Below are 19,351 nucleotides of genomic sequence, written 5' to 3'. Positions count from 1 at the left end.
CTGGCATTCCCCTACACTGGGGCATAGAACCTTCACAGGGCCAAGGTCCTCTCCTCCCATTGATAACCAACTTGGTCATCCTCTGCTATATACATGCTGCTGGAGCCATGAGTTCCCCCATGTGTACTCTTTGGTTGGAGTTTTAGTCCCTGGGAACTCTGAGGGTAGCTCTGAGGTAGTTAGTTCATATTGTTGTTCCTCCTAAGGGACTGCAAACCCTCCAGCTCCTTGGGTCCTTTCTCTAGCTCCTTCATCGGGGACCCTGTACTCAGTCCAATGGATGGCTGTGAGCCTCTACTTCTGTATTTGTTGAGTACTATCAGAGCCTCTCAGGAGACAGCTATATCAGGCTCCTGTCATCCAGCACTTGCTGGCATCCACAATAGTGTCTAGATTTGATGATTGAATATGGGCAGGATTCCCAGGTGGAGCAGTCTCTACCCAGAAGTTGCTCCAACATGTAATAAGGACACATGCTCCACTATGTTCATAGCAGCCTTATTTATAATAGCCAGAAACTGGAAACAACCCAGATGTCCCTTAACAGAGGAATGGATACAGAAAATGTGGTACATCTACACAATGGAGTACTACTCAGCTATTAAAAACAATAAATTTATGAAATTCTTGGGGAAATGGATGGACCTGGAGAATATCATCCTGAGTGAGGTAACCCAATCACGAAAGAACACACATGGCATGTATTCTCTGATAAGTGGATATTAGCCTAGAAGATCAGAATACACACAGTACAAACCATAAACCATAAGAAACTCAAGAAGAGGGAAGACCAAAGTGTGGATACTTCATTCCTTCTTAAAAGGGAGAACAAAATACCCATGGAAAGAGTTGCAGAGACTGTAACTATGGCCCAGGCTTATCTATATGTGTGTCTGACTGTCTTTCTTCACCCCCTCACTGCTACAGTCACAGAGGACACTTCAGTTCAGTTGTCATTTGAGTTTCCTAAATCTGGTAAGGAAGACATGTGGTGTTTTCACTAGCAGGGGCTTACTGATTTGATCTGATGGTGATTGTTTTAGATGTCTCTAGGGATTCTCTAACCAACAATCAATAAGGAGATCACCCACATCTGGCACTTTAGGAATCACATTGTCATAGCCATTGAGAATACCACCTTCTTTCTGACTCTTTGTTTGTATTACATAAACATTTAACTGGCTTATTGTCATAGTTTGAATGAGTAACAGTAATGGGTACCTTTGCCACCCAAAGGCTCAGATGTTTGAATATTTGGTCCCTAGTTGGTGGAACTGTTTGGAAAGGATTAGGAGGTGTGGCTCTTTTGGAGGTGTGCCAGTAGGGATGAGTTTTTAGGTTTCAAAAGTCTATGCCATTCCCAGAGAATGAGTCCCTTTCTCACTTCCCCTCACCCCCTGTCCCAACCCTGTGAATGTCTACTTTTGGATAAGGATATCAGCTCTCAGCTACTGCTCTAGTACCATGTCTGTCTGACTTCTGCCATCTCCCCTCCATTATGGTCATGGTCTTGTCTTCTGAAGCTGATAATCTCTCAATAACTTTCTTTCTCTAGGTTTTCCTTGGTCATGGTCTTTTGGCAGCAATAGAGAAGTAACTAAGACAATTGTAAAGCAGTAGGCTTTCATATGGGTTTTCCAAAGCACCTCCCTTTTCATTAACACTTTTCCGTTACCCCATTCTACCTAGACTCCCACTCCCAGTATGCCCTCTTTCTACTTTCATATCACAAATGTTTCATTATAGCAACCACTTAAGCATCCTCCATTCAGTGGCCCTGTTACAGTTTCCTGACTAGGATGGGACCTGAGTTTTCAATGGAGTTAGATAAACCCCAATATGTTTATTTTGCACACACACACACACACACACACACACACACACACACACACACACGAGAGAGAGAGAGAGACAGAGAGACAGAGAGAGACAGAGAGACAGAGAGAGACAGAGAGAGACACACACACAGATTGAGATTGGTGGAAATGCCAAGTAAACAGGTGACAACACAATGGGGAAGTCCCTGTCTTCTGATATTCTTATCATGGTGGTTGATCGCACATTACGGTAGGAGGGTAAGGAGGAGGTTGTAATTAGACATGCAAATTCCCAAGGAATGGATCATCCAAAACATGAGGGCAAGATCGGCATTCCCTTCTTTGTGGGTTTCCCTGATTTCTTGGTAAGAGGAAGGATCTTGGTAGAGGGTCATAAAGGCCTATACTTAAAGAGTTTCAAACTATTTTCTTTTTTTTCCTAAGGAAAATATCTAGCTAAAAAGAGCCACTGTAGTTAACTCTGCCATTTGTGAGTCATCTCTCTCCATCCCCAAGCTGACATAGGGTCTAAGCAGTGTTACATGAAAACATAATATGCCTTTCCCTAGAATTGTCTGACTCAAACTTTTGCCCAAGTGTAGCTATATACACAAGGAGAGTCTGATAGAAAAGAAGAAGAATTTCCCATGATAACCTACAAGAAGGAGTAGAGGAGAGAATGGAGAGCTATTGACCTGATACCAAGAGTGTATCCTAGAAAGGGATGAGCATTGTGTGGATTCCTGGGCCTCTCTCTGTGGAATCTCTCCTTTGGGTGCTGGAGATGTTTAGAATCTCCCTTTGTAGACATTGTAAGGACCCTTTTGTACTTGTTGTCTCTGTGAGTTCCTCTATAACTTTGTACCCTTTCTAATTATGATATCCCTGAGTAAAAACAGTGGCTTCTGATCATTTTCTGGTTGGAGGGACTGGTCTCCCAATAAGACTCTTGTGAAACATGTTAATTCATTTGTTGAAATTCTGCCTAAATGAAAGTTGGTGGAGAAGTTATATCTATAGTCAGGAGTGGAAGGTTTATTATACTAATTTTAAGTATAGGCTCCTGACAGGCCTATTCCTAACAAAATAAGTCAATGAAGTTCTACAATCTGAGAGTTCCAGTTTGCTCAGGGTTTAAGGAATAGGAGAGAGGGGGAAATTCATAAGATGTTTCATAAATTAGATGAGTTTCCCTTATTAGAGAAGGATGATTACATCAGCTTTTCTCAGGAAAAAAAAAAAGGTCCATTAGTTACTTTTCTGTTGCCGTCCAAATGAAACTTAAAGAATAAAAAGTTTATTTGAGGGTTTGGAGTTGTGTGTGGGGAGGGGAAGTGGAGATGGCCAGATGGCCATGAGAATGAATGGAAATCTACAACTGAATGGAGGAGGGGAGTTAGAGGTATCACCAGGAAGAGACAGAGAACCAGGATAGGAGAGGTACCCAATAATCAATGGGACTGTCCTTAGCTGTGACTCACAGCATTGGAGATATAGAGCCTGGAGAGGCTGCCTCCTGTGACCAGCCAGGAACCCCAGTGGAACAACAGCAACCCATCTACAAAGATTTGAACCCATAACTAATTCTGTCTATAAGAAATGTGGAGATTGGTGATGGAACAAAGGCTGAGGGAACAGCCAATCAATAACCGGCCGAACCTAAGATCCATCCATGGGCAAGCATCAATTCCTATTAATGATACTCTGTTATGCTTGCAGACAGGAGTCTAGCATGGCTGTCCTCTGAGAGGCTCCACCCATTCACTGATTCAGACAGATACAGACACCCACAGTCAAACAGTAGATGGAGTGTGGGGACTCTAATGGAAGAATAGGAGAAAGGATTGCAGCCCCTAAGGGGATAGGACTCCACAAGAAGACAGGAGAATCAGCTAACCTGGACCCTTGTGGCTCTCAGAAACTGAACCACCAACCAAAGAACACACACGGGCTGGACTTAGGCCTCCCACTCATATGTAGCAGATGTGCTGCTTGACCTTCATGCAAGTCCCAAACAACTGGATCAGGGGCTATCCCCAAAGCTGTTGCCTGCATGTATTCTTCTAGCTGGGCTGCCTGTTCTGGCCTCAGTGGGAGTGGAAATGACTAGCCTTGAAGAAACCTGAAGTGCCAGGGTCTGGGGAGACCCAGAGGGTCCCCACCCACTCAGAAGAGAAGGAGAGTGGGAATTGGGGAAGGATTCTGGGAGAGGGTGACCGGGAAGGAGGCAGTGGGCAGGATGTAAAGTGAATAAGTAAAATAAGTTTAAAAATATTAAAAAGTTTATCTGGCATGCTCGTCAGGAAAGTAGCTGGTTCCATTCTAGTCAGGTTAGTTGATCCTCCTGTCTTCCACATACAGGAAGCAGAGAGAAAGGATATGCATCAAGGTGATAAACCCCCAAAGCCTGCCCCAGTGACATGCTTCCTCTAGCAAGGTTCCACCTCCAGAAGGTTCCATAACAGCCGGTATACCCATACCTGCTCACAGAGACTCCAAACCAGCTGCAGGTCCCCTGGCCATATAGCATTCTGAAACCACAGAGGAGGAATCCAGCACTTTCTCAATCTGGTATCTTTCATACCCTCAAAACTGTACCATCAGGATAATGCTACCTAGTTCAGCTGTCAGTTTGGGATAGACCATTGCCCCTCTGAACCTTAGTAGGATCAGTGTTTCGTTCCTTCCACAATTAGAGGGTTGTCTGCCTAAGGTCTTACTCCTAGAGCACCTTTTCTATCTTTCTCATGTGAGGAAAAGGCTTCTTTTTCTTGGCATTAATCTCGTCAACGATCATTGCCTTTTTTTTTGTAAAGCACATAACTTTACTATAGCCTTAAGATTCCCAGTACTGTATTCTTCTCCAGACTGCACATTTCATTTCTTTCTACACCACTTGTACATTTTTTGTTTTGTTTTGTTTTGTTAGGGTTTCTCTGTGTAGTCCTGGCTGTCCTGGAACTCACTCTGTAGACCAGGCTGGCCTCGAACTCAGAAATCCACCTTCTTCTGCCTCCTAAGTGCTGGGATTAAAGGCATGCACCACCACTGCCTGGCCACTCTTACGCTTTTCATTGCAGTCATGCACAAGGATAACCAGTAATAACCATGCTGTAGACTTCATATTATGCTGTCTTAAAACTTCCTTTGTGCAATGAATTTATCCATCCATTGCTTTTAAATGTAATTTTTTTTTTTTTTTTTTTTTTTTGGTTTTTCGAGACAAGGTTTCTCTGAGTAGCCCTGGCTGTCCTGGAACTCATTCTGTAGACCAGGCTGGCTTTGAACTCTGAAATCCGCCTGCCTCTCATCCATTGCTTTTAAAATGGAGCTTCACATAAATTCTTAGAACATGACTAGAAAACAGCCAGGTTATTCCCCAATAGCATACAAATGGCCTTCAGACCAGTTGCTAATAGAGTCCTTGTTCCCCTCCGCAACTTCATGAGCCCAGATTCCACGCTTTGTTTCGTAATCTTATAGTCTCCTATTAGAACAACTTATTAAGCTGTTCTTAGGGAATTTGACAGGTTTTCTAACCTTGAGTTCCAATGTCTTCTCTAGCCCTGCAAAGACAACATGGTCAGGTTCTTCATAGAAATGACCCACTTCTCCCAGTGCCAGTTTCTGTATTAGTTACTTTGGGTGTGATAAAATACTGTGTCCTGAGAAATTTAAGGAAAAAAAGGTTTATTTTAGCTTATGGCTCTGTTAACAGTGGGGAAGGCATGGCATGCTAGCAATAGCAGTAAGCTGGGTGATCATATTTGATCTACATGAAGGAAGGAAGGTGTGTGTGTGTGTGTGTGTGTGTGTGAGAGAGAGAGAGAGAGAGAGAGAGAGAGAGAGAGAGAGAGAGAGAGAGAGAAAGAGAGAGAGATAAGAGAGAGAGAGGAAAGAGAGAGAAGGAGAGGGAGAGGAAGAGGGAGAGGGAGAGAGAGGAAGTAAACAGACAAAAGAGACATAGAGAAATAGAGAGAAAGAGACACAGACATGAAGAGAGACAGAGAGACACAGAGAGAAACAGAGAGACAGAGAGAGGGAGACAGAGAGAAAGAGAGGAGGTAGACAGAGAGATACATAGAAAGAGACAGAGAAATAGAGACAGAGAGACATAGAGAGAAAAGGAGAGACAGAGACAGAGAGACAGAGACACATGCACACACACACACACACACACACACACACACACACACACACACACACAGGGAGTGGGGGAGGCAAACAATAAGGCTATAAACTCTCAAAACCTGTGCCCAGTGATATACTTCTTCCTCTTAAAAGTTCCATAACCTTCCCAAACAGTACCACAAACTGGGGATCAAGTGTTCAAATACATGAGTGTGTGCAGTATGACTGTCATTCAAGCCACTACAGTCCTTGAGCCTTTAACCTAGAGGCTGCATTAGTTTGGAAAGACAAGTTCTGAAAAGTCTTGTAATGAGATATTAAAAGTCACAAGAAGTCATTCCAAAGAAGGAGGTAAAGCTCATTCATACTTCTTGTGCAGACATTTATCGGGTTGTGTAGACACTGACATTATGTTCTGTCCCGCTCATGAAAAGGCCTCATGTACTGAGTTCTGTGACCTAGTTATCTTATCTTGGGAGCTTTGTAGTGGTAGATGCCCCGATGACTTTTAATTGTCTGACACATACACCTGCTACTTAGTGGTAAACAACCAAATTTTAAATATAGAAGCATTCACTCCAGGGCAGAGGAGAATGTGATCCCCAATTGAGAGGGAGTTTACTTTCTATCTTAATAACAGTGTGCTTTCTTCTTTAAGCAAGCATAAAATTACTCAAGTGAGGAAAAAACACAGGCATCAATGATGTTGTCAGTGTTTGAACACACACATAAACACACAAACATCTATATCTATCCATCCATCTATCCATCCATCTATCCATCCATCTATCCATGCATCCATCCATCCATCCATCCATCTATCTACCTACCTACCTATCTATCTGACTATCTGTCATCTATCTATCTTCTCTCCTACTTTGGTTAATCCTCTATGAAAACACTATCACAGAGATCCAATGTTGGGTATATTTTTGTTTGTATGCCTTCCTTTTATGTATCTTTTTATGACATTCCTATTTTTCTTCAGTTTTGAATTGGGTCATTCCCTTATGGTTAAATTTTGATGTCCTTTGTCTATTTGGAGAGAAGTACTGAGATAAGTTTTTGAAATATTTTCTGCTAGTGTGAGGCTCACTTTTCCAATTTCTCATCATTGTATGTAGAATCCATGTTTTACATTAATTATTTACTTCTAAGTAAGTGAACTTAAGATGTTTTTCTTTCAAATGTCATGCTTTGCTGTTTGTATGTAAGCAACACAGATCAAGACCGTATAGATTTCCTTCTGTCTTTGCCTCTAGAGTTTTGTAGTTTTATATTAATTCTATGTAGTTTTATGTTTAGTTTGTGATTAATTTTTAATTAGTTTTGTGGGAAACACATGAATGGTCCAATCTTGTGTTCTCTGTTGTGTGCTATCAATCGATTGACGATTATACCTTTCTGCCTTGATATCTATTGATTCCTAGTGAGATCTACGGGTGAAGAGCATTTCTTCTTTAATCCGTTCTTCTGCTGTGTTGGATTATCCACTGCAGGGCACTCTGCCTTCTCATAAGACTTTAGAATTGGCTTGTACACATCTACAAAATAGCTTTCCTGAAACTTATTTATATTCCTGCAATACTGGACATTAAATTAATAAGACTCGACATTTCAACTTTGAGTCCTCCAATCCATTTATTTGAGAGACATCTTCACTTTTTAGTTCAATTTTAACTTTTCAGATATGCTTTGTAAATTTCTGCATATATTTTTTACTCATATTTTGTGACTTTTATGTGTATATTATTTTTGGTGTTACTATAATTTGATTTTTTTCCCATGCTGAAGATCCACTCAAGGATGTTGCACATGCTGGACAAGTGCTTTCCTACTGAACTTTATCCCCAATCATAGGCTCTCTTTAAGGATAAGTTTCTCTATGCAGCTCAGGGTAGTAGTCTCTTACACTGCCATGCTTCTGTTTCCTGATTGCTGGGATTATGGGGATAGGCCATCGTGTCCTATTTATAAGGGATGTTTTTAAGTTTCAGTTTCTTAATGTTGGGTATAGGAAAATAGTTTATATATATGGATATATATTTATATCTTGTGGCCTTGACATACTTTCTTGTAACTTTTGGAATTGTTTTGTGAATCCACAAAACATACAGAATATCCATCTCTTAGTGAAATCAGTATCTGTTTCATTTCTCTTTTTTTCTTGTTATACTGAATTAAGTGGAATTTCTGATATGATATAGGATATACAGATATAAAGTGGTAGAATATTCTTACCTTGCTACTAATATCAGGAGGAAACATACAGTTTCTTGTCACTAACTATGATGTGGTCTGTAGAGTTTTATAACATTGCTTATTAAGCTGAGAAATCCCTGGAAGGCATTTTTCATTGACTACAAATGACTGTTAAATTTCAGCAATTTTGTGTACTTAATTGTAGGGACATATAATTTTTAATTTAGTTTATTGATGTGATGGATTACATAGATTTCTAGAAGTTTCAGTAGTTGCACATGTAAATATTATTTGACCATGCTGTACCTGCTTTTATGCATTGTTGACTCAGCGTGCTAGCAGTACTGTGAACTCTTGCACCTTGTAGACATGGGAGCTAACAAGGCTGCGTTCCTTCCAGTTTGTACAGAGTCTTTATTCCATTTTGGGATTTTGGAAATGCTGACATCATAGAATAAAGTAGGGGGTTCTCTGCACTTCTATTTTCTGGAAAATATTCCATAAAAGTAACAACATTTCTTCACTAAATATTTGATAGAATTAACTAGTGAAACAATCTGTCTCTGGTGATTTGATTATGGGAACAGGTCTATTAAATTTTTTTTCTGTATATATTTTTTAGTAGTTGTATCTTTCAAAGAATTGGCCAATTTATCCAAACACTCAAACCTGTGTATAGAGTTATGTGACAATTATCATTTTGTTTTACAATCTGTGAAATCAACGCAGTTCCCATTGTGATAAAACATGCTGATAAAAGTAACTTGAGGGAGTAAGGGTTTATCTTGACTTACAGTTCTAAGGTATAGTTTATTGCAGAAGGAATTTCAAGGCAGCAAATGCCTTAGCAGATAGTCACATAATATCCAGAATCATCATGAAGAGAGACATGAATACATGTGCTTACTGCACTTTTTCCTTTATTTGGTCTAGGATTCTAAGCCTAGAGAATGGTGCTGCCCACTATAGGCTGAATAGTCCAGTCTCAGTTTACTAATCAAGATAATCCCCACTGCTATGCCCACATTCCAGCTCCATAGTGATTCTAGAATCTGTCAAGGTGACAACTGACACTGACCTTCACATTGTTTATCTCTATTGTTTTCCTGTTTTCAATTTAAATCGTTTCTTCCATAACTGTTTTCTACTTCTTTCAGGCTTTAATTGTTCTTCTTTCTCTAATGTTTTGGGTAAACACATATTTTGAATATTTTATGTTTATTCTTTAAATGAATATGCACTTGAGGCTGTATATATTTCTCTTCAAACTGCATTTGCTACAGACAATAAACTTTGATGTAGTATTTTCCTTTTCATTTACTCACTTTATTTTTTCTTGATGTTTACTCTTTGATCAATTGATATTCTAAATATAATATTTAATTTTATAATAATTCGTAATTTTCACACTTGTCTTTTTGGTTTGGGATTTCTAGATTAACTGCATTGTAAGCCTAAAATATACTTATGCTTTCTTCTATGTGACGTGGAATGGGTTCAGTCTTCATGGATGTTCCATGTTCCATGTAAGCTTGGGGAAGCCTGCATTGTCCTATTAATTACTGTTAGGGCTATAAATTTTGTTAGTATTCAGGGCAGTTGTATATTTTCTCATTTTTCTGACTAATTTATTAATTATTGGTGGAGGAATGTTGAGTTACATAGGAGATAGGAGATTGGTCATTTTTCTTTCTTAGGTCTATGATTCAATATTATACTATTTCATCTTGCATGTTGTGATGCTTAGTTGTTGAGTATATACATCTAGGATTATTTTTTTTTTGTTACAGTGGATATAACCTGCTTTTTTAATTGGATTTTATTTTCTTTATTTACATTTCAAATGTTATCCACTTTCCCAGTTCCCCTGCTCCTCAGAAACCTCCCATCTCACTTCCCCCTGCTTCTATGAGGGGATTCCTCCACCCACCCACTCTTGCCGCCCCATCCTCATATTCCTCTACATTGGGGCATCAAGCCATCACAGGACCAAGGGCCTCTCCTCCCATTGATGCCCAACAAGGATACATATGCCGCTGAAGCATAAGGAAAACTTAATTTTTAAAATTATAAGTTACTATCCAGTTTTGTTCCTGATCATTTCCCTCATTCTGAAGTCTGTTTTAAACAAAACTGATTTAGCTGCTATAGTCTTCTTTTTACTAGAATTGATGTGCTATAGCTTTCATCATCTATACCTATAAGCAGTCAGGTTTGCATTAACAGGGGCTTCATAAAGACAAAACATAGTTGAGTCATCTTTTGTAATTCATTCTGAAAACCTCTGTGTCATGGGGTTCTCTGTACCCCAACATGACCTCAAGCTCATGATCTTCTCCTCAAGCCCCACTCCCTGCCCTCCACTCCACACACATTCCACACTGCTTCAGTTACAGGAATGAGTCACTCATCCCACCAGCCAGTCTGTCTTTGGTGTATAGACCATCCACATTGAACACGTTATTGGCATATTTTGTTTTACATTCAGACACATCAGTGACTTTTCTAACATGTTGTACTGGCTTTTATTTTTAAAGCTTCTTTGATTTTAAAATGTTTTCTTCTTCCAAAGATTACTATTTAAACCCCTTTCTCCCCATTTGCTGTTTAAAAAAAAACTCAAACCCTCTGACCTTTCCCAAGGGCCAGTATTAGACTTTGCCACTGGGTAAGGCCTTCCTAGGCTACCCCAAGCTCTTCCTGCCTTCACTGGTACTCCATCCTGAGCATGCTGTAGGCTTTCCAGGTGGCATCCATTTCATGAAACTTGATTGTGCTTCGTTCTCAACTCACCCTCTCTAGGCATCCAGCCAACATAGCTGCCCAGACAAGAGAACTGCTTTCCTTGGCTCCAGAGGCTCAGAACCTTCCCAAGCAGACCAAACCACCATCCTTTCCTACTCAGATGCCTGCGAGGGCAGGTAAGAGATGTACTCTCCTAGGATCCATCCTGGGACTCCATCAAGCTATCTAGCTATCCTGCTGAAGAAGTTTGAACAGGTTGGCTTAAAGGTCCTATCTGCCTGCCTGCCTGCCTGCCTGCCTGTCTGTCTGTCTGTCTATTCATCTATCATTTATATATCAATCATCTGTCTGTCTGTCTATTCATTCTGTGAGTTATAGTCCTCTAGAGAAACCTGACTAATAGAAGACCTAAACAGAATTTTAAAAAGAGTAAATACAAATAGCTAATAAACAATTTAAAGATGTTTTGTATCATTATCCATAAGGAAAATGTAAATTAAAATTACTTTGAGGTTTCATCTCATTTTTGTCAGAGTAGCTATCATAAATAAATAAAAAGACAACAAAATCTGGAAAAGATGTGAAATAAGAGGAATGCTTATTCACTGGTAGGAGTGCAATCTGGTGTAGCCACTGTGGAAATTGGATTAGTAGTTCCATAAACAGATAGAAATAGATTTACCAAACTACCTAACTATTCCACTATTGACTTAGATACTTAAGATAAAGGTAGTGAACAAAATATATTCAATAGTACATTTTCACATGAGAAATGTACTGCTAAGTTTCCAAATAGTGGGTTTTGTCAGTTTTTTTTCCATTATCCGTTTCTAGTTTATTTGCTTTGTAATTGGAACACATTTCATTTAACTTAAATCATGTTATATATCTTCAGATATGGAGTTCTGTATAAGAAGATGCTAGGAAAGATCTGCACAACTATTTTGATCGGGTTTTGTGTGAATGTAACACAAATCTAGAATATCTGGAAGGAGGGACTCTTGGTTGAGAAAACGCTTCAAGACTGGTCTGTACCAAGTCTATCTGGTATTAACTTGATTAGTGACTGTCATGGGAGGGCCCAGCCCACTGGGAATGGTGAAACCCCTGGGCAGGTAATTCTGGGGGTTATAAGAAAACAGTCTGAGCAAGCTACAGTGAGTAAGTCAGTAAATAGCACTTCTCCATGGCTTCTGCATCAGCTCTTGCCTCCAAGTTCCCACCCTGTTTGAATACCTGCTCCAACTTCACTCTGTGATGGCCTATGAGATGGAACCATAATCTGAAAGAAACCCATTTTTCTCTAAGTTGGTTTTGGTTATGGTGTTTTATCCCAGAAATAGAAACCCTAACTAAAATAGAAATTGGTACCAGATTATTAGGTACTGCTGATAGAGCCTATCTGCCCATGTGGTTCTGGGAGGATTGTGGAAGTACCTTTGAACTATAGATTAGAAAAGCCATTGAGTATGGTGTGAGCTTAAAGAGTATGGAGTATTCTGAGAGCTTGGAAGAGAATTGAGGTAAAGGCAGGCAATGGAGGCCTAGCTTGTGAAATTTTAGTGGCAAGTTTGAGAGTCTCTTAAAGATGCCATCCTATTGCCATTGGGTATCAGTGGCAGATAGTTTATTGGCACCACATGACCACTTCCCCCCTCCTAGTGCTGGGATCCCACCTTGCTTGCACCTGTGCAGGTCTTGCGCATGCTGCCACAGTCTCTGTGAGTTCACATGGACATCTGGAAGATACTGTTTCCTTGGAGCCATCCATTTTCTCTGGCTCTCACAGTCTTTCCACCTCCAGAACAGAGTGCTAGAGGTTTAACCTGGAGAACAGAGGCTTGAATAGCAACTGGGGAAGGTGGATAGTGGGACAGAAATACATGAAGGTCTTTATCTCCTGGCTACACCTCACAACCATCAATTATGATTCCTGCCTCTTGTTGGTGTCAATGTGAGTCATAGGGTTTAAGGATTTGTAATTACTGATGCAGTGTGTGTGCATGTGTGTGAAAGAGAGAGAGAATGAGAGAGTGAGCAAGAGAAAGAGAGTGAGGAAGAGAGAAAGAGAGGGGAGAGAGAGAGAGAGAGAGAGAGAGAGAGAGAGAGAGAGAGAGAGAGAGAGAGAGAGAGAGAGAGAGAGAGAGAGAGAGAGATTATGGAGGAGGGAACCTAGGATATCTGAATAGGCCATTTCACAATTCTAATACAGATAGTAAAATTCTGTTGGTTGTCATAATCACCAGCCTGGCTTATAGTTTAAACAAAAGCATTTTTCATAGTCTCTTTCCCATCTGAGGCCACCACAATTGGACCAGGACCCTGGTCTCATTCTTCTGAAGGCATCAAAGTAAAGGGACACATTTTTTTTCCTTTGGTCCACTATGAGTGGTTGGCCAGGCTTGTCTCCCCAGCTGCAGTGCATCTGGAAGTCATAACAGTTAGTACAGGGTGAGGTCTGGGTCAGTAGGGCAGCGATGGTGATTGTAAGGCAGAAAAGCAGGATTAAATGGCAGTGGACCTATTAAAGTAGGTTTTATGGTCATTTAGAGGAGGAATTAAGGGTGAAGGGGGGGGAGGGATGAAGTAGGGATGACTGTGTATGACTAGGGCTGTAATCCAGAGGATATTAAAAAAAAAAAAAGAGTTAGAAGTAGATTTTCTTTCCAGGTCTAGTCATTTGGGGTTACAGTGACTTGTCCTACTGCCAGAAGGGCTTCACTCAGGAGTGCTCAGAGCAACCAGTGGAAGACCACAGAGCATTGCAGGGAAGGGTTGGGGGAAAATATAGAGCTAAAGCAAAAAACTGATTCTTTTCTATAGTGAATGAAATAATAGTTCCTTGTAGCCAGAGCTCTTCTAGAGCTTGCAGGAGGTCCTCAAAGGTGTCAGTACATTTTGGAATTGGCCACAGATCCCTCTGTAAATTTATGATAATGATCAGAACTACTGTAGAGTGAGAATCATTAAGAGAGTTTATATTGGAACTTTGTGTTTGAGAATGAGGTTGAGTCTTGGTTGTCTCAATGACAAGGGTAGGAAGTGTGGTACATGGGAGTTTTTGGAGGTAAGCTGGTTAGTGTGTTGGAACAAAAGTGTTGGAGAGAGGATATTAAAGGAGAAGCTTGTAGGGGAGAAAGTTTGGGGTCTCTGAGGGGCAGAGAAATCTTTATGGAAGGGGCTAATGTTAGTAGGCTTCTTGAGAAAGATACTTACCTTAATTAATACCCACATAGGCATTTTTATCCAGTCTAGTTTTAGCTTTAGGGTGAGTTTACTGAGTTTATTTCAAAATATGGTTGGATATTTCAATTTTTCCTGATTATTAGGAATGATAAGATATATGAAATTTCCAAAGGAATGTGAAGAAAATGGGCTATCTGTTGAGTAATGGAGGAGGTGAACTCGGGACCATTATCCATTTGTATGGAAGAAGGTGACCCAAATTGAGGGTGTGCTATGTGATAAGTAAAGGCTTGGGCTATTGTATGGACCTTTTTGTTAATAGTGAAAAAGACCTTAATTCATCATGAAAATGTGTTCACCAGAATAACATGGTATTTGTGGTTTTTGGCAAGGGGTATGTGAGTGAAGATGATCTGCCAGCCCATGCTGGTTTGGAGTCCTTGCATCTGGTGAGTGGGAAATGAGGGGGGTTGGATGTCAGAGATTGAGTTAGTTTATTGGCAGGTGGAGCAAGCATTAGTGAGCTGTTGTAAAAATTGTTTGTCTGGGGGTTGTAAAGCTGTGTGGTTTTGGACAAAGGTTATGAATATCTGGATAGAGAAGTAGAATAGAGATTGTAGATAGGAGAGGATGTCTTTGTAGAGGAATTTGAGTCAGGATTATTTGATAATGTCTAGTAGGACCTGATCTTGGGTAGGGATTTTGTGAGGTTGAGGTCAGTTAGTGCTATGTCTTTACCCAGCAAGTCATCATGATTGTGAGAAAGAGAAATATGCCATTTGTCCTTGTGGTATCCTTAGCAGTGAATAATAGTTGCTTGAGAAGAGAGAACTGCCTCCAGGAGGTTATATATGAAGATAGTGTTCATGATAAGAGTCCCGTTGGGATCTAGGAAATCCATTTTTTTCCATACAAGGATCTTGGAATAGATGATACTGTAGGCATATTTTATGTCTGTGTATATATTTATAAAGAGATCTTTGGCCAATGTGAGGGTTCTAATAAGGGTGGTTAGTTTGGAATTTTGAGAAGCAGTGCCTGAGGCTAGGGGTTTGGCTTCTTTGATGAAACAGATATTGAGGGAAAGGAGATGTCCTAGGATTCTGGCATATCCAGTCACTAATGAAGTGATTTCTGTGAACTTCTGGCTCTAAATCAATCAGAGGTAGAGGTATACATGATAAGATGGTTCTGTATTATTGAAGGGGCTAAGAGATATGTCTAAGGACTTAGTGTGGAAATGGGTCAAGGGGGTAGAGTCTGAGATGGGAGAATTTGAGAGAAGAGATACAGGGTTGATACCGAGACAGAGTTCCCATGATGAATGTCTATATCAAGGAGATAGGCATGGAGGATCTGGATGCTACAGAGAGGTAACAATTTAAGGTCTTATGGCTGAGGAGGTCTGTGAGGAACTGTGTAAGTAAATAGGGCACAACTGAGTTAGAGTTTGTTAGCCTCAAGGTTAAGGGAAAGAGGGGCTGGCAGGATCTGTAGGCAAGAAATCCAGCTGTGAGCAACTAAGTCAAGTTATTTGGAGACATATGCTATGGGAAAAAAGGTTATTTCCAGTCTTTTGGCCTAGGAGGGCTAGCATCTGACCCTGACCTGCATGAACAAAGAAGAATACGGGTTTTCTAGCATTTGGTAGACTGAGTATTGAGATGAAAGCTAATACTAGTGTGAAAGACTGGATCAGTGTGGTTAGTGAGAAGGGAGTTCATATAGGGCTCCCGTAGAGGCCATTGAAAGAATGTGAACTATGAGAGAGAATCTGTGAATCCAAGTATGGAAGATGTTAGAGCCCAGAAAGAAGTTCTTATTTAAGGGTAGCATAGGTTGATTTGGGAGCAGGAATGTTCTTTCTAGAGGAATGAGCCTAGGCTGGAGAAAGATGGATAGGCCTAAGTGTTGGCCAGCGGCTAGGGTGATTTGGTCCTGGTTTCTTGGAAACCAGGACCAAATCCTAGGATTCTAGGAATTCAGGGCATTAAGAAGTTAGGAGGTATAGTAGGACAGAGTTCTTGTAAGGAACTGCAGAGATGGAGGTCATCAACCTATTTTAGGAATTGGCTTTAGGAGAGATCCATGGTGGGAGGGGGGCCGTCCCATTGTAGGGCCTGGACAAAATGTTGAGGGCTATCTTTTAAGTATCAGGGAAGCACAGTCCAAGTTAGCTGTTGAGAGAAAAAGGTGCCAGGGTCTTCCCAGGTGACCAAAATGATGAGGACTGTGCTTTAAGAATTGTTGGAGTTCAGTCCAAGTTAGGTGTAGAGAGAAAAAGGTGTCAGGATCTTCCCAGTTGAAGGCAATAAAAAGCTGAGGTAGCTGGTGAACTGGGATGGTAAAGAGAACACCATTGCTGAGGTCAAGGGATCAAGGGATGATTGATTCATCAACCTTAGGTAAATCTTATACCAAAGTGGAAGGCACCATTTGGATTTTTTTGATCCCAAGGATGAGAGTATTTGTGTGGGAAATTAATTAATAGGAGACAGGCCTCAAGAAAATGCATGATGATGAATTTAGGCATTAGAAAGTAGTTGAAGCTGAAGGATATTGTTGTTAAGCACTGAACCATCTCTCCAGCCCCCTTTATGGTTTTTCAAATGTCCTTTACTCCACTGGGTCTATCACACTCCAGGACAGGCTTCATGCCTGGAGTAGTTGGATAACACAAAACAAGCTCAATGGCATTTTTTTTTTGTGGATTTTTTCTGTTATCAGGGTTTCTTTTTTTTACCCATTTGTTTTGATTTTTGGCCTTTCTGAGGTTTTGTTGTTGTTTCCTGCCTTTTTTGTTTTGTTTTTCATCTTTCTCTTTTTTAAGAGAGAAGGGGAGAGGGAGGGAGATAAAACATAAAATTGGGGAGGTAGGGAGGTTGATATGGAAGGAGGATATTGGAGGAGTTGGAGGGAGAAGCATGATCAAATATATAAAAATTAATAAAAATATAAATAAAAGACATGTATAGAATTAATTTAAAAAACACTCTATACAAGCTGTTTCATATTTTGATTTACAGATCTGTGTTCTGGTCAGCTATGGCTGAAGAATTAGCTGTGATTAACAAGAGATCATAACCACTAGGGTGACAACTGAGACAACAAGATGCTGGTCAACTGGAACTGAAAATTAGCACTGACTGAAAGAGATGAGCAACACTGAGGTGAAATTTTCTGAGAAGCGTTTCCTTGGGGTCAGCACATAGAACCTATAATCCAGAGGAGGCCAAGACTATGCCTTGTGCTGGTAGCTAAACTTGGTATTGTGTAAGAGTTGTGGAGTGGTACTGATTTTGAAAGCATTAAGGGGTCATGGAGATCAGTTGAGGCTTGCTAATGTGTGTCGGGGCAGGAACCTCTGAAGAGAGGTCTGGAGAAGACATTGGTGAAGAAACAGCACAGTTGTAACAAAAGACACCAGAGTTTTGCAGATGCCTGTACCATCAGATGACTGCCAAGGACAACAGCCTCCAGAGAGCAGAGCCATTGTGAACACAGGAGACAATCACGCTGCAGGTTACAGAGCCTTTGGAGCTCAGAGGATTGAGTAAGTCCCAGATGTGAAGCACCAAACTGATTGAGCTGTTAAGTTTTAGTTTCGCTTTGTTTTGATTATGACTATGCCCTGAATCTTTCCTTTGGAATAAGAATGTATTTAACTTTAATTTGATTTTACAGGAGTCTATAGTTAATACATTTTGGAAGTTTAAAGGCACAATGGAATTTTAAACAGACTTTGGATATTTTAGAGAGACTGCATTTTTAGAGAGATTTGAACTTTGAAACAGATGTAGGATGTTTTAAAAATGACTTTGGTATAAAGTAACATATTTTATACTGTGATATTAATATTAATATGAGATCTTGAGGATGAACAAGAAAGGAGAGGTTATGGACTAATAAATGATGGGCTTGTGTGTTGAGCTAACAAAGGTTCAGTTGTACTTTTTTGTGTTTTTGTTTTTGTCAACTTGACATAAGGCTAGATGGGAAGAGGGAATCTTAATTGAGAAAAAGCCTCCATATGACCTATAAGTAAATTTGTTGAGTATTTTCTTAATTAGTAATTAATATGGGAAGGTCCAGCCAATTGTGGGTAATGTCACCTCTGTGCATGTGGTCCTAGAGTGCCAAAGAAAGCAGTCTGAGCAAGCCATGAGTAGCAACTCTGTAATCAGCTCTACTTCCAGCTTCTCACCTTGTTGGAGTTTCTGCTCTGACTTCTCCCAGTGTTGGACTGTGATATAGGACTGTAAACTGAAATGAACTGATTTTTCTCAAGTTGCTTTCCCTCACAGCAATAGAAAGCTACCTAAAACACTGACCAGAGTTTGGAGTAACCCCCTGTAAAAAGTGCTATTTTAGCCCTCAAATCTAAATAACTAGGACTCTTAGTTTCTCAAATACAATACCCAGGAGAGCAGGGCTGTTATAAAGAGAAGTGGGATGCTTTGTCCCAGTGTGTAGGTCACAAAATTAGACCTGTACCCTGAGGTATCTTCCTCTGTGCTCTAAATCATTGTTTACACCCTTTGGTATTTGGGAGTTGTCAGACAGTACAGTGTTTTAAGTCATGCTGTAATGGAATGAATTGTTCTAGACCGACGTTAACAATTTTGCTATATTCCTTTTTTTTTTTTCAGCTTGCATTTTTTTCCAATATTTTTTATTAGGTGTTTTCTTTATTTACAATATCTCCTTTCCCAGGTTCCCCTCCAAAAATAAAATAAAATAAAATGAAATAAATAAAAACTAAAACAATCCCCTGTTCCCTCCCGCCTCCCCCTGCTCACCATCCCATCCCTTCCTTCTAACTGGTCCTGGCATTCCCCTACACTGGGGCATAGAATCTTCACAGGGCCAAGGACCTCTCCTCCGATGGATGACCAACTTGGCCATCCTCTGCTATACACATGCTGCTGGAGCCATGAGTCCCCCCATGTGTACTCTTTGGTTGGTGTTTTAGTCCCTGGGAACTCCGAGGGTACTAGTTAGTTCATATTGTTCTTCATCCTAAGGGGCTGCAAACCCTTCAGCTCCTTGGGTCCTTTCTGAGCTATATTCCTTTTTTAATTCATGATCTTCAATGCATTTATTTGGACTCAAGACTTTGAAAGAAGTAACCAAATTAAACGAGGCCACTGAGTTAGGACCTGATCCAATGTGGTTGTTGCTTTAATAAGAAGAGGAGGTTAGGACATAAAAACACCATGAATGACTAGAGAGCATCAGCAAGAAGGTGGTCATCTATAATTTAACTAGGT

Source organism: Mastomys coucha, unplaced genomic scaffold, assembly GCF_008632895.1.
Source record: "Mastomys coucha isolate ucsf_1 unplaced genomic scaffold, UCSF_Mcou_1 pScaffold21, whole genome shotgun sequence".
Classification (NCBI taxonomy): Eukaryota; Metazoa; Chordata; class Mammalia; order Rodentia; family Muridae; genus Mastomys; species Mastomys coucha.
Note: the sequence above shows the minus strand (reverse complement) of the source record.